At 30.5% G+C, this 14,722-nt stretch overlaps 1 long non-coding RNA gene across 1 annotated transcript in view; it reads left to right on the top strand.

The window, feature by feature from the left end:
* The first annotated feature begins 10,342 nt into the window (after window positions 1-10,342).
* LOC136272139 (uncharacterized) overlaps window positions 10,343-14,722 on the top strand; it is an 87,682-nt gene continuing 83,302 nt past the window's right edge. Inside the window, exon 1 of the long non-coding RNA XR_010710079.1 lies at window positions 10,343-10,429. This is a non-coding gene — a long non-coding RNA (uncharacterized lncRNA). The remainder of the gene's footprint in view (window positions 10,430-14,722) is intronic.

Here is a 14,722-nt window from a genome sequence, read left to right on the forward strand (position 1 = left end):
GGAAAGTTGACAGCATAAAATGCGTTATTTTTACAACGTTTATTAATTTTTACTTTTACAAAGTTATTTTCTCCATGGTGGGTTAGTTTTGGAGATTGTAGTCGCCATTTTTCCAATTTGGTGTACTTTTTAAGCTGTATCCACAAATTAATTTTGATTTTCTCTTATTCTATTTTAGATTTATTCTAAATATGCTAATTTAGTATTGGCTATGTTTGTAAAAATATTTTATTATTAAATTTAGTGTTCGTGTTGCGTGCTTCTTTATTTTACATCATATCGTTATTCATGAACAATAGGGACTAAATTATTCAGAATATCTGAATCTGCTTGATTTCAGGAAAGAAAACTTGGAACCTGGCAAATATTATCATTCTTTAACAAAGACTGTTTATGTTAGTATTTTCAACAATTCAAATTCATTTGAATAAACCTAAGGGTAGTTTGCACACACTATAAAGTCAATTACGTTTTAAAATACATGATTTGGTGGATAATTGACACATTCAAATGTTTACAATTTGCTTCCATTCTAAAGATAAAGGCAACAATCCCTTTATTTTGGCAAAGTGTATACACGGGGTTATATATTATTGTTTCAATATTTGTTTGCGTTTTTATAGACATTAAAGCAGTCACTATCCAATATACGTAACTATAGTCTGAAGATTTATGACCCTGATGGTCTAGTAATCCTTAATAGTGTAGCGGATAGTGGATGGAATATTTCACTTGTGGATACAAGCACCAAATTTTGCATAAAGGTTCCTTGAACATTACTTGATCAAAAAATATCGTTGGCCATTCAAGTTTTGGTCATTTTTAAGATGGCCGCCTCTTATTTCAAAATGGCGTTGTTTTTTTCCAAAATGTTTTCATGATATTTTAAATATTTCTGGGTAATGTTTTTATTTTCTGTGAAATTATGAAGAAGAATTTGTTGTATGATATAATTTGATGTTCATTTCATATATGAACACTCTGTGCATGCGTTTAAAAAGATGCTGCAGCTCATTGTTGAATGTACATGATCTAATCGTCTAAGCAGTTGCACTGCTCTTTGCAGTAATTAATGCAAATAATTCGGACTTGAAACATTTGCATTCCCCAAAACAACTAATATTACATCAACATTCCAGTAGTTTTTTATATGAAGCTGCAATTGATGGTAAGGATGTCCCGTGTGAAACCGAAAAACCGCTATCTTATCCCAACCCTATCTGGAAGGGGATGCTGTGGTAGTCATGATAACTATGCGAAAAAACTCCAAAAGCGGTTAGATTTCTCATACAAGATAGCTTCCCGAGAAGCAGATAAAAATGCTCACCGCTATAAATCGCACTACGACTCTGAGGTAATATAGGCTACCGTTTATGTCGGAGACCGTGTTCTCATTAGAAATGTTGGCTTAAGGGGCAAAAACAAACTGGCAGATAAGTGGGCCAGAGATACATATATAATTATAAATCAGCCCAATTCCGACATCCCAGTGTTTCAGGTTAGGAAAGAGTTTGGAATGAAAAAACTAAGACATTGCATAAAAATATGCTACTCCCCATTTCTTATATCCCCAAATTGTCTTACAAGGGCAAACCTAGCCCAACTTTGTCCAAACACAGTAATCAATCTAAAGCTTGTCAACAACCAGAGAACCTCACTTGGGTTGATTATATTGTTTCTCTTCAATCTAGTCGTGAGTCTGAGTCATCAGATCATCTGATGGTGGTATTGTTTATATTATAACTCAGAGACGGGTTAATGCTGCACCGGGTATTGATAGGTTTTCACCCCTTAGTTCTATTTATTCTTAAAATCAGAACCATTCTTGGGTAGTACTCCTAGATCCTTATTTGATGCAGGTAATTCTTACAGTCCTTCTACCATGAATCGTAATGAGTCTGTCCACTCTCCTTCTGTATGAGAATCACCAATTCTGCGGAAGTCTACCAGACAGATTAGGCCACAAAATAAGTATGGTGAGTGGGTGAGTCATCAAATAACTCCTGTGTATTTTGTGTAGTGTATTCAGGGGAGATTGTCACATATATAGTTTGATTTCAGTTTTATAAAGTCTGATTTCAGGTGTAACTTTGATCAGATTGCTTGGTGTTTCCTGTTCTTTTTAAATTATGATTCCATTATTTAAAAATGTCAGGAGCCATTTTCCTTAGCAGGGGAGATTGTCACAGTTCATATATATTTATTATGTAAATTTATTATTTATTTATCATCAGCGCGCATTGCTGATAGAACGCATTGCTGTATATATGAATGAATGCACGTGTGAATGTTGTAATATGTCACATGGTTTTTTTTAGTGACCAGGTATAAATGTTTTATCGACCAATGACAGACGACTTTTAAGTCATTAATATGCATGCGTTACTAACTCCATTCACTATATAAGCGGAAGTCCCGCCAAATCCAGTACCCAAAGACTCTACCCTTTACGGCGCTAGATTCATGTACCAATGTACTCCTGATCTTCAAAGATTCAGTATATCCATTTATTATTTAATGTCCTGGATACCTAGTAAGATCACTGTTAAACATATTATTGTAATACAATATTCAGTGATACTGTCGTTAAATCACCGGTATTATAATTGGGAAAACCATTGTGTTTGTAATTTATTAAACATGTAGTACATGTAATCGTCTCTCGTCAACGCGTGTGTTGTGTTGTGAATGTGTTTTCTGTGTTTTCTAGGTTTCTTTTCTAGGTTTCTTTTCTTATATCATATCAAAACATATATAAGCACGAATCCAGACTTCGATCGATATATCTTTACGACCCTGTGACACATGTAAAATGGTCACCTTATAGAATTTATTTTATTCCGAATCGAATACAATATTCCAACATGTAGTAAACGTATCTTTTTTAATTATTCGAAAAATTGATTTCATTGCTGTCATCCGCATCATTTGTAATTAATTTTGATTGATTTACATGGACTGGTATATCTGAAAGGAATAAAATTCTGTTACGAAAACACATATTTCGTTTAATTTAAGTTCAAGGAATTTTTCAAAGCATTTCCGTTTTAATTTTCATTTTAATTGATCTAAACGGAATGTTACATTATCAAATTAATATTTTAAACAGAAAAAAATTGTGTTTTACCAATAATGATTAATTTACCCCGACCTTACAAAAGGAAACACATATTTTATACATAAAAACATTTTGTGTTTTATTTCCATTTTAAGGAAGTCCCTTATTGCACTTCTGGCACCAATTTAAATTGATTTAAATTGACTTACACGAAATGGTACATTATGATACAATGGTACATTACATAAATAAATATTTTATCATAAAACATTTTGTGTTTCGTCGTTGCATGCGCATAACACGAGGTCCCATTTTTTCAGTCAATGATGAGTGAAGACATTAATTGGAGTATACGTTACATGTGTAAACTCGATTCGTAGTGTTATCACAGACAAATACACTCATGTGTGGAAATTATAAACATGTTAAAAAAAGCGCGTTTAAATCATGGCCCTAGTGGTCAGGGGAGGGTCACAGCATGAATTTAAAAGATTATAGGAAACGATTATGTAGCAATTCTAAAACTGTTTCTTCTTATTAATAAAGACTTAAATTTTTGAAATTTAGAAAGACGATAATTGATGCTGTGATTTACATTAAATTTTCAAAAACTTGTCATTCTGTCACTTTCATTATCTACTGAAGTCCGTGAGAGGGGTTGATCATACAAAAATGTATATAAAAAAGAATTTCCTAGAGCAACATAAGGCGTATTACGTATGAAATTAGTAAAAATACTATGAAAAGTACTTTTAGAATATGTTAAAGTTAAAGAACAAGTGCCTCTAAGCTATATAGAATGGGCCCATTTTAGTGCCGTTTTTATGTAGAAAATATCAACAAATTGCTTTTTTCTCGTAATAGTTAAGCACTGATTGATATTTCTGATTTATATTTATCAAAATTAGCATACAGTTTAAAAAGTTGAGGATTTTTGAATGCCTATACATAATCTAAATCCGGAAAAATCGAACCGGACTTACTTGAATTGTGCCTATTTAAATCAGATACTTTAAATCAACATTGCTCTGTTGGTGGAATAGGGAAAAAATATGCTTAATTTGAACCTTCATTTTTTCACTTTTTACCGGGGCCCATAAGTGCACTCGTCCATTATTCCTTTTTTATGGGGCCACGATTTTTTGGCACGGTGAGGAAGTCAAATTTCCTATCAAAATAATCGATTAAAACATTTTGTAAACAAAAATATTTCAAATCAATACATTCTAAAGCACATGCAAGAGAAATAACCTACATTTAATGTGAAAATGCCACCAGTAAATTATTTCAAACACAGGATGAATCTCTGCCATTCAGTCAATTGAAAGCTGACTGAAAGGTAACTGAAAAGTGACTAAATGGCATGTCTGTGCCATTCAGTCACCTTTCCAGACCTTTCAGTTAACATTCAGTTGACGGAATGACAGAGCTTCATCCTGTGAAACTCGTTTCTTTTTCAAAGGCAACAAGAAATCATATTGACGCAAGCGTCAAAAGGGCCGCAAAAAATATAATTGTGGTATGAATCATTGGTTGTTTACATAAACACACACCACATAGAAGAAAATAAGAGTTGGTTGTACTAATTTTAATGGTAAATTTTAATATACTTTTAGCAACTTGTTTTGAAGTTTAACATTTTACTATTATCATAAAGAATCGAGTTCGTTACTGTTTATATGATTTCAAGGGACCACGTGATAAAATAGAAATGTATTAGTTCAAATTTTCCAGTCATTTCAAATTTTCATTTCTGTCATATGTTTGCGTAACTAATTGATATGGATGTCATTTCATGATATTTTCTACCACATTTTACATGGAAATATAATAAATACACACACAAAGTCATTTTACTTGACACGGCACATAGAAATTCAAATATATCATTTATATAAAATTTAATGACATTCAGGTCTTTAGTATTTCAGGTCTTTAGTATGTCCCGCATACCGATCCCAATGCATTGTTTTGAAAAGAATGAAGAACTCCGAAATTTTCCGAATAGATTATAGACTCGATAAAAACGCGCCAAACACGACAATTCACAAAGTATGACCTATTTTTCATTTACGAGTAAAACAAAAAATTTGTGATATTTTTAAAATGCATAACACATATTTCTACATGCAAATTTACTTTTAATTCATAAAAAATAAGCATAATATTAATTCTATTAAAAAAGAACTATCCCGCAGAAACGCAGTAACAATATCTCGATGTATATCAAATAACGGACCGCCTTCCGGCGGCCCGTAAAAACAAAATGGACGATTTGGGCACAGAAAATGCATTGGCTCAATGAGCTATTTCTAAATACCGGTATCACTTTTTTCGACTGACATATAAAGAGAGAGAAGGCATGCACATATTTCCTTGACGCTTTTCTACCTCGCTTACACTTCCTGTGATTGTATATTGAAAGCGTGGCAATATATGAAAATTCTTTACTCCACTAAATTTGTAAGTCATTTTTCTCTTTTTTGTTCCTGAGATACACGATTTGGAGATTCATCACTATTATCTCGGTAAATTGTGTTTGACTGCATCAGCTGTCACGTAGGAAAAAGAACGTAAACTGCTGTACATGTTTTTCTGCTTAAAAAACAATTTATATCCTAACATTCTAAATTTGTTGGAAAGTAAAATGTTATTAAGTACAAACTATGGGTGGATCGCATTATAAGTTTGTTGTAACGATTTTTGATACGTAAGATATCCGTGTATGAATATTTACGCCTACAACATTCGCGCAATCGAGTCCGTTTTGTCTTCATTCTGTGTATAAACGGCTCCGGTTGATGCTTACGAGTTGCAAACCTTTTCTTCTGTTTGAAACGTTATTCGGAATCGCTATTTTTAAAACCAGCTAAAAAGACAACCAAGTTACATTATACTTAAAACATTATGGATATAAACATATAAACAAGGAAACACAATGACGCAAGCGTCAAATTGGCCGAAAAAAAGATATTCGTTGTTTGAATCATCATGGTTGTTTATACATAAAAAAAAACATATCACAAGGGAAAAAATAACGAGTGGGTTGTACTAATTTTGATGATAGATTTTAATTAATTTTCAGCAACACGTTTTGAAGTTTAACATTTTACCATAATCATCAAGAGTCGAGTTCGTTACTGTAAGCATTTCTAACGGTAGTTCTATGATCATTGCCGTATTATTAAGTAATAGGGAACACATTGATTTGTATAGTATTCAAATACAAAGTCATTATTTTCTTGGAGATTCTTTTTTTTAAAACCATTTTTTATTCTTGTTGCATTGTATTAAATTAAAACTTAATGCATTAGTTTATATGATTTCAAGGTACCACATAATAACAAATAAATGGATTATTTTAAAGATACACGTAAGATTATACTCATCCGGAAGAAACTGCACAATTTCAAATGTAAAAAATAAGCAGGATGATTTTTTCCTAAATGGAATTATAAATCGTAGATACACTTCTTTTATGAAGGTAATCATGGTTTTTTATTAGCATGAGGTTCTCAAAAGAAATACAAATACATGTAAGTCAGGTCTGCTCAAATTTTCATGTCATTTCAGTTTTTCCGGTCTTTCATATTTGTGCGTAAAAAAGTGGTTTCGGTGCCATTTTGTGATACTTTTGTACGACATTTCACATGGAAATATAATAAATACACGCACAAAGTCATTTTATTTGATGCAGAACATAGAAATTCAAATATATCATATATATAAAATTTCATGTCATTCAGGTCTTTAATGTTTCAGGTCTTTAGTATGTCCCGAAAACCAATCCAAATTATTTGTTTTAAAAAGAATGAAACACTTCGAAATTTTCTGAATAGACTAGTCTCAGTATAAACGCGCCTAACACGACAGTCTATGGTCTACTTTATATTTACGAGTAAAACAAAAAAGGATTTAATGATTTTAAAAGGCATAAAACATATTTCTACATGCAAATTTACTTCTGGTTCATGAAAATAAGCATATCATTAATTCTATAAAAGAAAACTATCCCGCAGAATCGCAGTTACAATATCTAAATGTATATATCAAATAATGAACCGCCATCTGGCGGCCCGTAATAAGAAATAAGTATGGTGGTGGTTTGTGTGTGTGTGCAGGGGTTGGAGTGGGTGGGAATATCTATATCCCAAATACTTGTTGTCTGAGAGAAGATTTTAACAAACACTAGACACACAGGCTACTGATTTCGGATGATCATGTTTTCACTTTAATTTCGAAATTGAATTTCCCAAGCACACTTTTAACTGGCTTCAGCCAATATATATGCGAGCACTTGCATTTGTTATATTGTACAATTTATGTTTAAATTTAATCATGAATAAGGTATAAATCATTAGTAAAATTCTACCGATACCTAGACTAACTTGGACTCGAGAAGGAAACAAGTACGCAGGAAAAAATTGCTGTGTAGGCCACAATTTTTTTAAAGACAGATGGTTAAGAATGTAGAACCAGATACAAAGATAAAATCAAAATAGATCAGTAAGTAATGCATACTGGCTCTAACGCCAATTAAAAAATGCTATTTGAAAACCAGGGTTGAATGAAATATTTCTTCACATTGCAATGACATAGTATATTGCAAATTATTTTTTGATATATAATTAGTTTAAACTTTTAAGCTGTCAACGTTTTTAAAATTCATATGACATGATGGCAATTACCGATTATCATATATATCTAACATGGAAATAGTCACTCCTATTTAATAAAATTTTTAGCCCTTTCGCACTCCATGTGATCAGACGAATTTAAAGATAAACAAATTCAATGTCTTATATTATTTCTCGTGACACAAAGCTTCGTTTCGGCGAATACAAGACGGATTGAAACCGTTTGCAAGTGAAGACAGGAGAAAATAATACGGGGCGAAATTTACTCTGTACACAGAATATCAAAATGACCATAAAAATTTACAATATTGATATTGATGAAACCTAAAGTAATTCAAATATAACTAAAATAACTACCGGTATATATTTACATGTAAAAAGTACAACAAAAATATTTGGATGACAATATAAACACTTTACAATCTGTATCTGATAATACCCGCTATCGTTTGTTTAATTAAAGGAAAATCAGGAAAAAAAACACGAGTGAAGAGTTATCAAAATGGTCGTTTTTATCAGCTGTGTTTAAGTTGCACATATTTTTATTCAGTAGAGAAATCTACACAACTCGACTTATCATGATATATGTATACCTCATATGCTTATCGTCCGTAGTATTTTTATCAACGCTGGTCTGCTGTATTAAAAAGGATAAATCTGTAAGAGAAATGAAAAAAAAATGCATGTAATACAAGCACATGCATTAGATGATTACCAAAAAAAAAAGGCATAACAAAAAGGATTATTTTGTCATCTCAAATGTCGTTTATCGCAATATTATAATAAAATAAATCCTCAAAAATTTAGCCTATGTTTGAACTTGCTCACATAGCATGTATATTTTTTCTTTTTTAAGCAAGGCAACAAACGATATCTCCCTGGGAAACAGTCGTTCTCCTGTAGGATGTATTAAATCTAACATTTTGTGTATTCTTGAATAAAATGTAAAAAAAAAAAATAACAATGAGGTATGGAAATTGCGCAGTGCAGCAGTGCATAAAAAATATTCGACGGATATGAAGAGAAAATTTCTAAAAAAAAAAAAAGTAAGATACACAGTTTAAAAAGCACTCCAACCTGATGGTTTGATCATAGAGACTACATTAAAATGATTATAGTTTTAATTCACAACGTATCTATCAACAACATAATGTTAATTTGATAACAATTTAACGGCACATTTTTTTTATCGCTTTTGCCTTTTTGGATTGTTTATCAAAAATGAATTCAGAAAAATCGGCAAAAAGTAAGGTACGTTGTAAAATTCCGGAAAAAAATGGAATATTATTGGGGATTACGGTCATTACCCACTACTTTCAAATTTTTGGTCTTGATTGCGAAATGTTGGTTATTCTGTTCTGAATGTTCTTTAAAAACATATGTTTTTTTAATTTATATTTATCTATAAGCTTTTTCATGATTTTCTTTACATTAGGTTTCCATTTAAGATTTTAAATTCTTTCCATATGCCATTTAACGTAAACTGAAAGCCAAAAAAAAATATTATTATAACTCACATTCCTTGACAATGATTGTAGACATTTTTAAATAAAAGCTTCACTACATTTCAAATACATATAAAATAGAACCCTATGAGTTCTTCAAAGTACTTTCTTTTTCTATGATCTCCAGCTTTAATTACCGATGTTCATTTTAGTTGTGAATTCATTTTTTTTATGTATCCAATCAATAGTACATTTTACAACAACATTCTTCTACCATGACATTCATACAATTAAAATATTGATATAATAATGGATTAAGTGCATTTTTCTTTTAGAAATCCACTTTATTTTCTAATACATCTACTGTGTATTCATTTAAGCAACAGTTACTGTAATTAATATGCATTATTTATTGCCCATCTCCTGGTTATGAACATTTTTTTCAAGCGGAACAATGACTTTCAATTTGTTTAAATCGAATGCATAATACAATAGACTCTATCAAAAAACAAAATTAGATTTTAAAATTTCATGCTAATTTTATATTTGTATTTTGATGAATCGATATTTCACTTAGCTCGATCGAAGCTTGCTGATCGTTGAAACGGAAACACAGTTTAAATGCATAAGATCCAAACACTTTGAAAAATAAAACTCATCCCTAAAATGTTATATATTTATTCATCTAAACTGTCTTGTACAAAATACACACTTTTACAGGTGTAAAACCCATTTTATGTCAATAGTTATGAATTTAATTATTCTATTTCATACAACGTATTTTTTCTAAAATTGAAGGAAATGCCAAAAATTCTAAATTGCCAATTTCATAATATGAAATATATTGGTTAGATCGATGCCATTATGTACATGTGCTTGGTTCTTTTAATTTAAGCATTTTTATTTCAATTCTTAGCATCAGTTCCATTTGCAAAGATCCTAAAGTAGAGAAAAAAGCGAAGAAAAGAATTATGAACAAAATGCACTAAAATTTTTGATACGTCTGGAGATGATTGAAACATTATAATAGCTACTTAACTGTAACTTGTATTAATCTAAGCTAGAAACGTAAGGAAGTATTAGAATATCATAATAATTTCTGTTTTCATTCTCTGTGGGGGCAGACGTTTCAAATCAGGTAGCCTAGTATCGATCTACATTGCTGTGTTTAATAGTTATAAGCCACACTGCTGTGAGTTTGATTAGTTTGAAAGTGACAAAGATGCTTACTAAACTGCCTATGGAATGGATCGTTGTTCTTATCAGCATCATTGTTTTTTCGGGAACAGGTAAGTTCCTTTTTTTGTGAGAATGTTTGGACGAATGGTTCATTTTAATGTATAAAAAAGAACATGAGCAATTTAAGGAGGTTCATTTGACAAACATATTAAGATTAGCAAAATTTGTTTTTTAAAGGTTCATATGCTTGTGATGATGGCAGGTTTTTGGGACATTGCCAAAGAAATGCGTTGTGTGTTTGCGTAAGGAATAACTGGTATCAAACAACAACAAGCAAAATTAAAAAAGTAGACTCAACTAAAACATATTTTTCCTTAATTTGCAGTTGTCTATGTAAGTCGAAGGATTTTTGTATCTGTAAGATTTCAATAAATCATTCATTTATTATTTGAACGCAAACAAAATTAACCTTACTTTGAAGAAAAAAATCGCAAGCAAAGACAATTTCTATTTAAAATGAAAAGAAAAAAACAAGATTCAAAATATTTTGCATGCCAATAGTGCTATATATTTGCAATCATTTTGTCTTTTTTATAAATGCACACTTTACATGCAACAAAGAAAAGTCAAAATCGAAAAGGTAATGTCTTTATATCAGATACAGATACCAATCAAGCTGTGGACTGTCCAAATATTGATCTTTATACCAGTAAGTACATAAGCATTAAGGTAGACAAAATAAATGATAAAATAACGACGCTAAAACAAACGTCAATAAATCATTCTATTTTTTTCACTAATTATCTTGGTGCATCTAAATGAAGAAATGCATTATGAGGATTTTTATTGGTGCGTTATTATACTGACGTATTTTACTATTTTTTTAATAGAGCTCGTCGATCATCTCGAGTTTAATAAAACTTTAGTTTTGACAGGTATTATGATATATTTATCTCTAACGCAGTTAAACATCGTTTTTAAATACATATGCATTTTAGCAATAATCAATGCAGATATAACGTTCAATCTATTTGTTCCAAATTATCAGAGTTATTGATCACAATAATAATAAATCATGCTCTTGTTATATATGACCAATTCTGAAATATCGATCTTATCTTTTTATCACATACGATGGAAATTGTAAATGTTAAAATATAAACTTCTCTTTAACCTGTATAACGTACTAAAGCGTTTTAATTTTCAGATGAGACAACCTGTAGGCAGTTACTCACAGGTTATAATGCTTTAAAATTATTTTAGATATTAATCCTGTTTTAACTTGATTTGTTCAAATTTTCACTATATTTGTATTTTTTCGCATTTAATATTTAAACAATTTTATAGCGTTTGTTATATATTTTTATTGATAAAAAATCTTATATATTAAAATAAGCCCACCTCATTACAATCAATGAATATGGTGTAATGTCACTATGAGCATTTTAGCATAAAATAGATATCCTCTTCTTTGTAAACTTGGATTGCTTTCGTCCTTGGCACGCTATTATGCTGCTGCATTTACATTATAGAAATGCATGTATATTTTGTTTTCTTTGCCAACAGTTAATGAATACAGGGTTATTTTCGGCCCGTACCCTTCTACACTTGCAAACAGTCTTGTCCCTTTTTGAATTCGTCCAGATACAGTTCTGTTTGAAAAGTAATAATTTGAGACATTGGAATTGGCCCAGTGTCAAATTCGCCCCATGACAATTGACTGATCATTAATTTTTTAAAATTGACCGACCGTATAAAGGATATATCTGTACGATATTTCAACTTTTTTATGATTTTCTCGTGATTAATAGATCATTTTCAGTGACGTAATCCTTTGCGACTCCAAAAACAATGCGATGCAAAACATTTGACAGGAAATCAATGCCATGAAAAGTTTAATGAAATTATTTATACCTAATACATCTATAAAGCTAATTTTTTTTATTGTAGGCAATAAACTTTCTAAATGAATATCTAATATTTATTTGATTTACTATACTCTGTCAGCTACATGCGTTAATGTTTTTAACATAGGTGATAGCACATTGCCATCAACAGAAAAAGTGGAGAGCACATTCAATACCTCTGCTAATGAACATACCGTTCAGAACCAAGCTACAAGTGATGGTAAAACTGTTATCAATATGTTCACTTTCATGGTAAATAGGTATGGGGTCGATTACTTAATAAAATATTGATTAAATTACAATTACTTTGGGTTTTCACAGTAATCGATTACAAGTTGATTACATCTAATTTTAGAAGTAATGGATTGCATTAGACTATTTTTCCTCTCGTAATTATGATAACTTCGGAATATTTTTTATTACATTTCCAGTATTTGATTGGGCTTTTTATCTGTTTTTTTTTATCGTGAGTTTAGTTGTCTAATGTTTTGGAAATATAAATGCATTTGCTACAGGAGTATTAATACTAATATGAAGTTATAATATATTTTTTAATTCTTTGAGACATTTTAGTTTTATTACCAACTTTTTGAGTTGCGTGAACATCGCTGTGTCTAAACAAAGGACATTAATTCATCCATCAAATAAGACACAGTTTTTAATGAAATAAATTTTACTGAAAATCGTTTAAACATAATTGATTCTACAGATACATTTACATACACATGCATGTGTTTAACTTCGATTACAAACTGGTATATGCTTTTACCCACTCAATGGTTGACAAATACACTGATATATCATTGCAGTTATAACGGTATCATCATAGCGTGTGTTACTGTTTCCATACATTTGATAATTGGGCACAAAAAAAGGTGTGAAATGTGTTTTAATATTCATTATAGTCTGCTTTTTATCTGTGATTTTCAAATGCATTTCAAAAAAAGAGTTCAGTGAATAATACTGTACATGTATTTTAGCTGTGCACCTTATTAATGTAATTGATTTAAAAAATATATATATATTTTTTAAAACTTTCAAATTCATTCTGATAATACAGTTTTGTTGTTACATTCATGTACTAAAATTCACCAACCACTTGCTACTTGAAATTATGAATTGTTATTTACAAAGTTTGAATTAGAATTTGGAACACGCCCATCTTAGCTGACCTAAAACACAGCCCGTATTGCAGACTTAACACAAACATGTATAATTTGAGATGCTGAATTACATACTTACACTCATTCATTACTGAATTATTTCATACCTAGCATTGAACCTTATTCATCTAATATTGCTATTGAGCTGTGATTTTAATCAGTTTTATTTTACTATCTTAACCATAAACGTAAAACAAAAATTACGATTACATTTTCTTGTAATCAGAAAAATGAATGATTACTGATTACTGATGATAACTCAGTAACCAGTATTCGATTACAGCTGAATACAATAACTGAATATGGTTAACCAATCGCTGATTGTAAAGAATAAAACAATACGTAAAAAAATTAACGAAATATATAACACTAAGGAAAACGTTTAATTGGATAAATAAAAAATCAATTTTTTGAATAACACATCTTTAGAAGGAGGGGACTATTTGTTTCTGGTAGCCTAATCTAATTGCAAATTTTTAAGGCCTAGAAGGAGAGGCCACTGTTCTTAATCTGTAAGACTTGTGTTGTATTCTCTCTCTCTCTCTCTCTCTCTCTCTCTCTCATTTTGCTGCTAACTTTAATGAGCATTTATTGCTTTATTATACTGTTTTCAAACTTATAATTATATTAATAATTTTCGTTATTTTTTCAAAGCCATGTGTCCTTGCAGTTGTGAATATTTCGACAAAATCGAATACTGGAGCCAAGAGGCTAACCAAATTAAACAGTATAACGAATTGAGTCAGCAACTTGCCCAAATCAAGAACATATTGAAGATGGAAACCAAAAATCTGACAGCTTATCTTAACCCTTTAACGGCCGCCGTTTTGACAGTTTTTGCATGAATTTAGCAAACAATTTTAAAATGAAATTTATGACTTTTTCTGAAAGACTTTACATAAGGTAACCCATATATATTATGAAAGTTCAGATACCAAGGGTTCATACTATGTTGTGTGTCACAACCTTATGGTAACCATGGCAACACAATATGGTCACGAACACAACATTTGATGTATTTTGAGTGTTTTTGACATGATTTAACATGCGTTAATGTTAAATACTTTATAAAAGAAACTTTATCAATTATTTATGCAATTATCCATGTTGTGTGCTAAAAAAATTTAGTTATAGTATTTTTTAACCTTTGAATCTACCCATTTAGCATCTAAATGCTTTCCTTTTTTACCGTTGGCGCCGTTAAAAATGATAACAGAAATATGTATTCTAAATGCTTATTAATAGTAAAATATATCTAACTGACCATCTTATATCTTGCAAGTCTATTGATAATTATAAAACGATTATAAGTTGATTCCTCTGCTCTCTCCAA

Source organism: Magallana gigas, chromosome 10 (assembly GCF_963853765.1).
Source record: "Magallana gigas chromosome 10, xbMagGiga1.1, whole genome shotgun sequence".
NCBI lineage: Eukaryota > Metazoa > Mollusca > Bivalvia > Ostreida > Ostreidae > Magallana > Magallana gigas.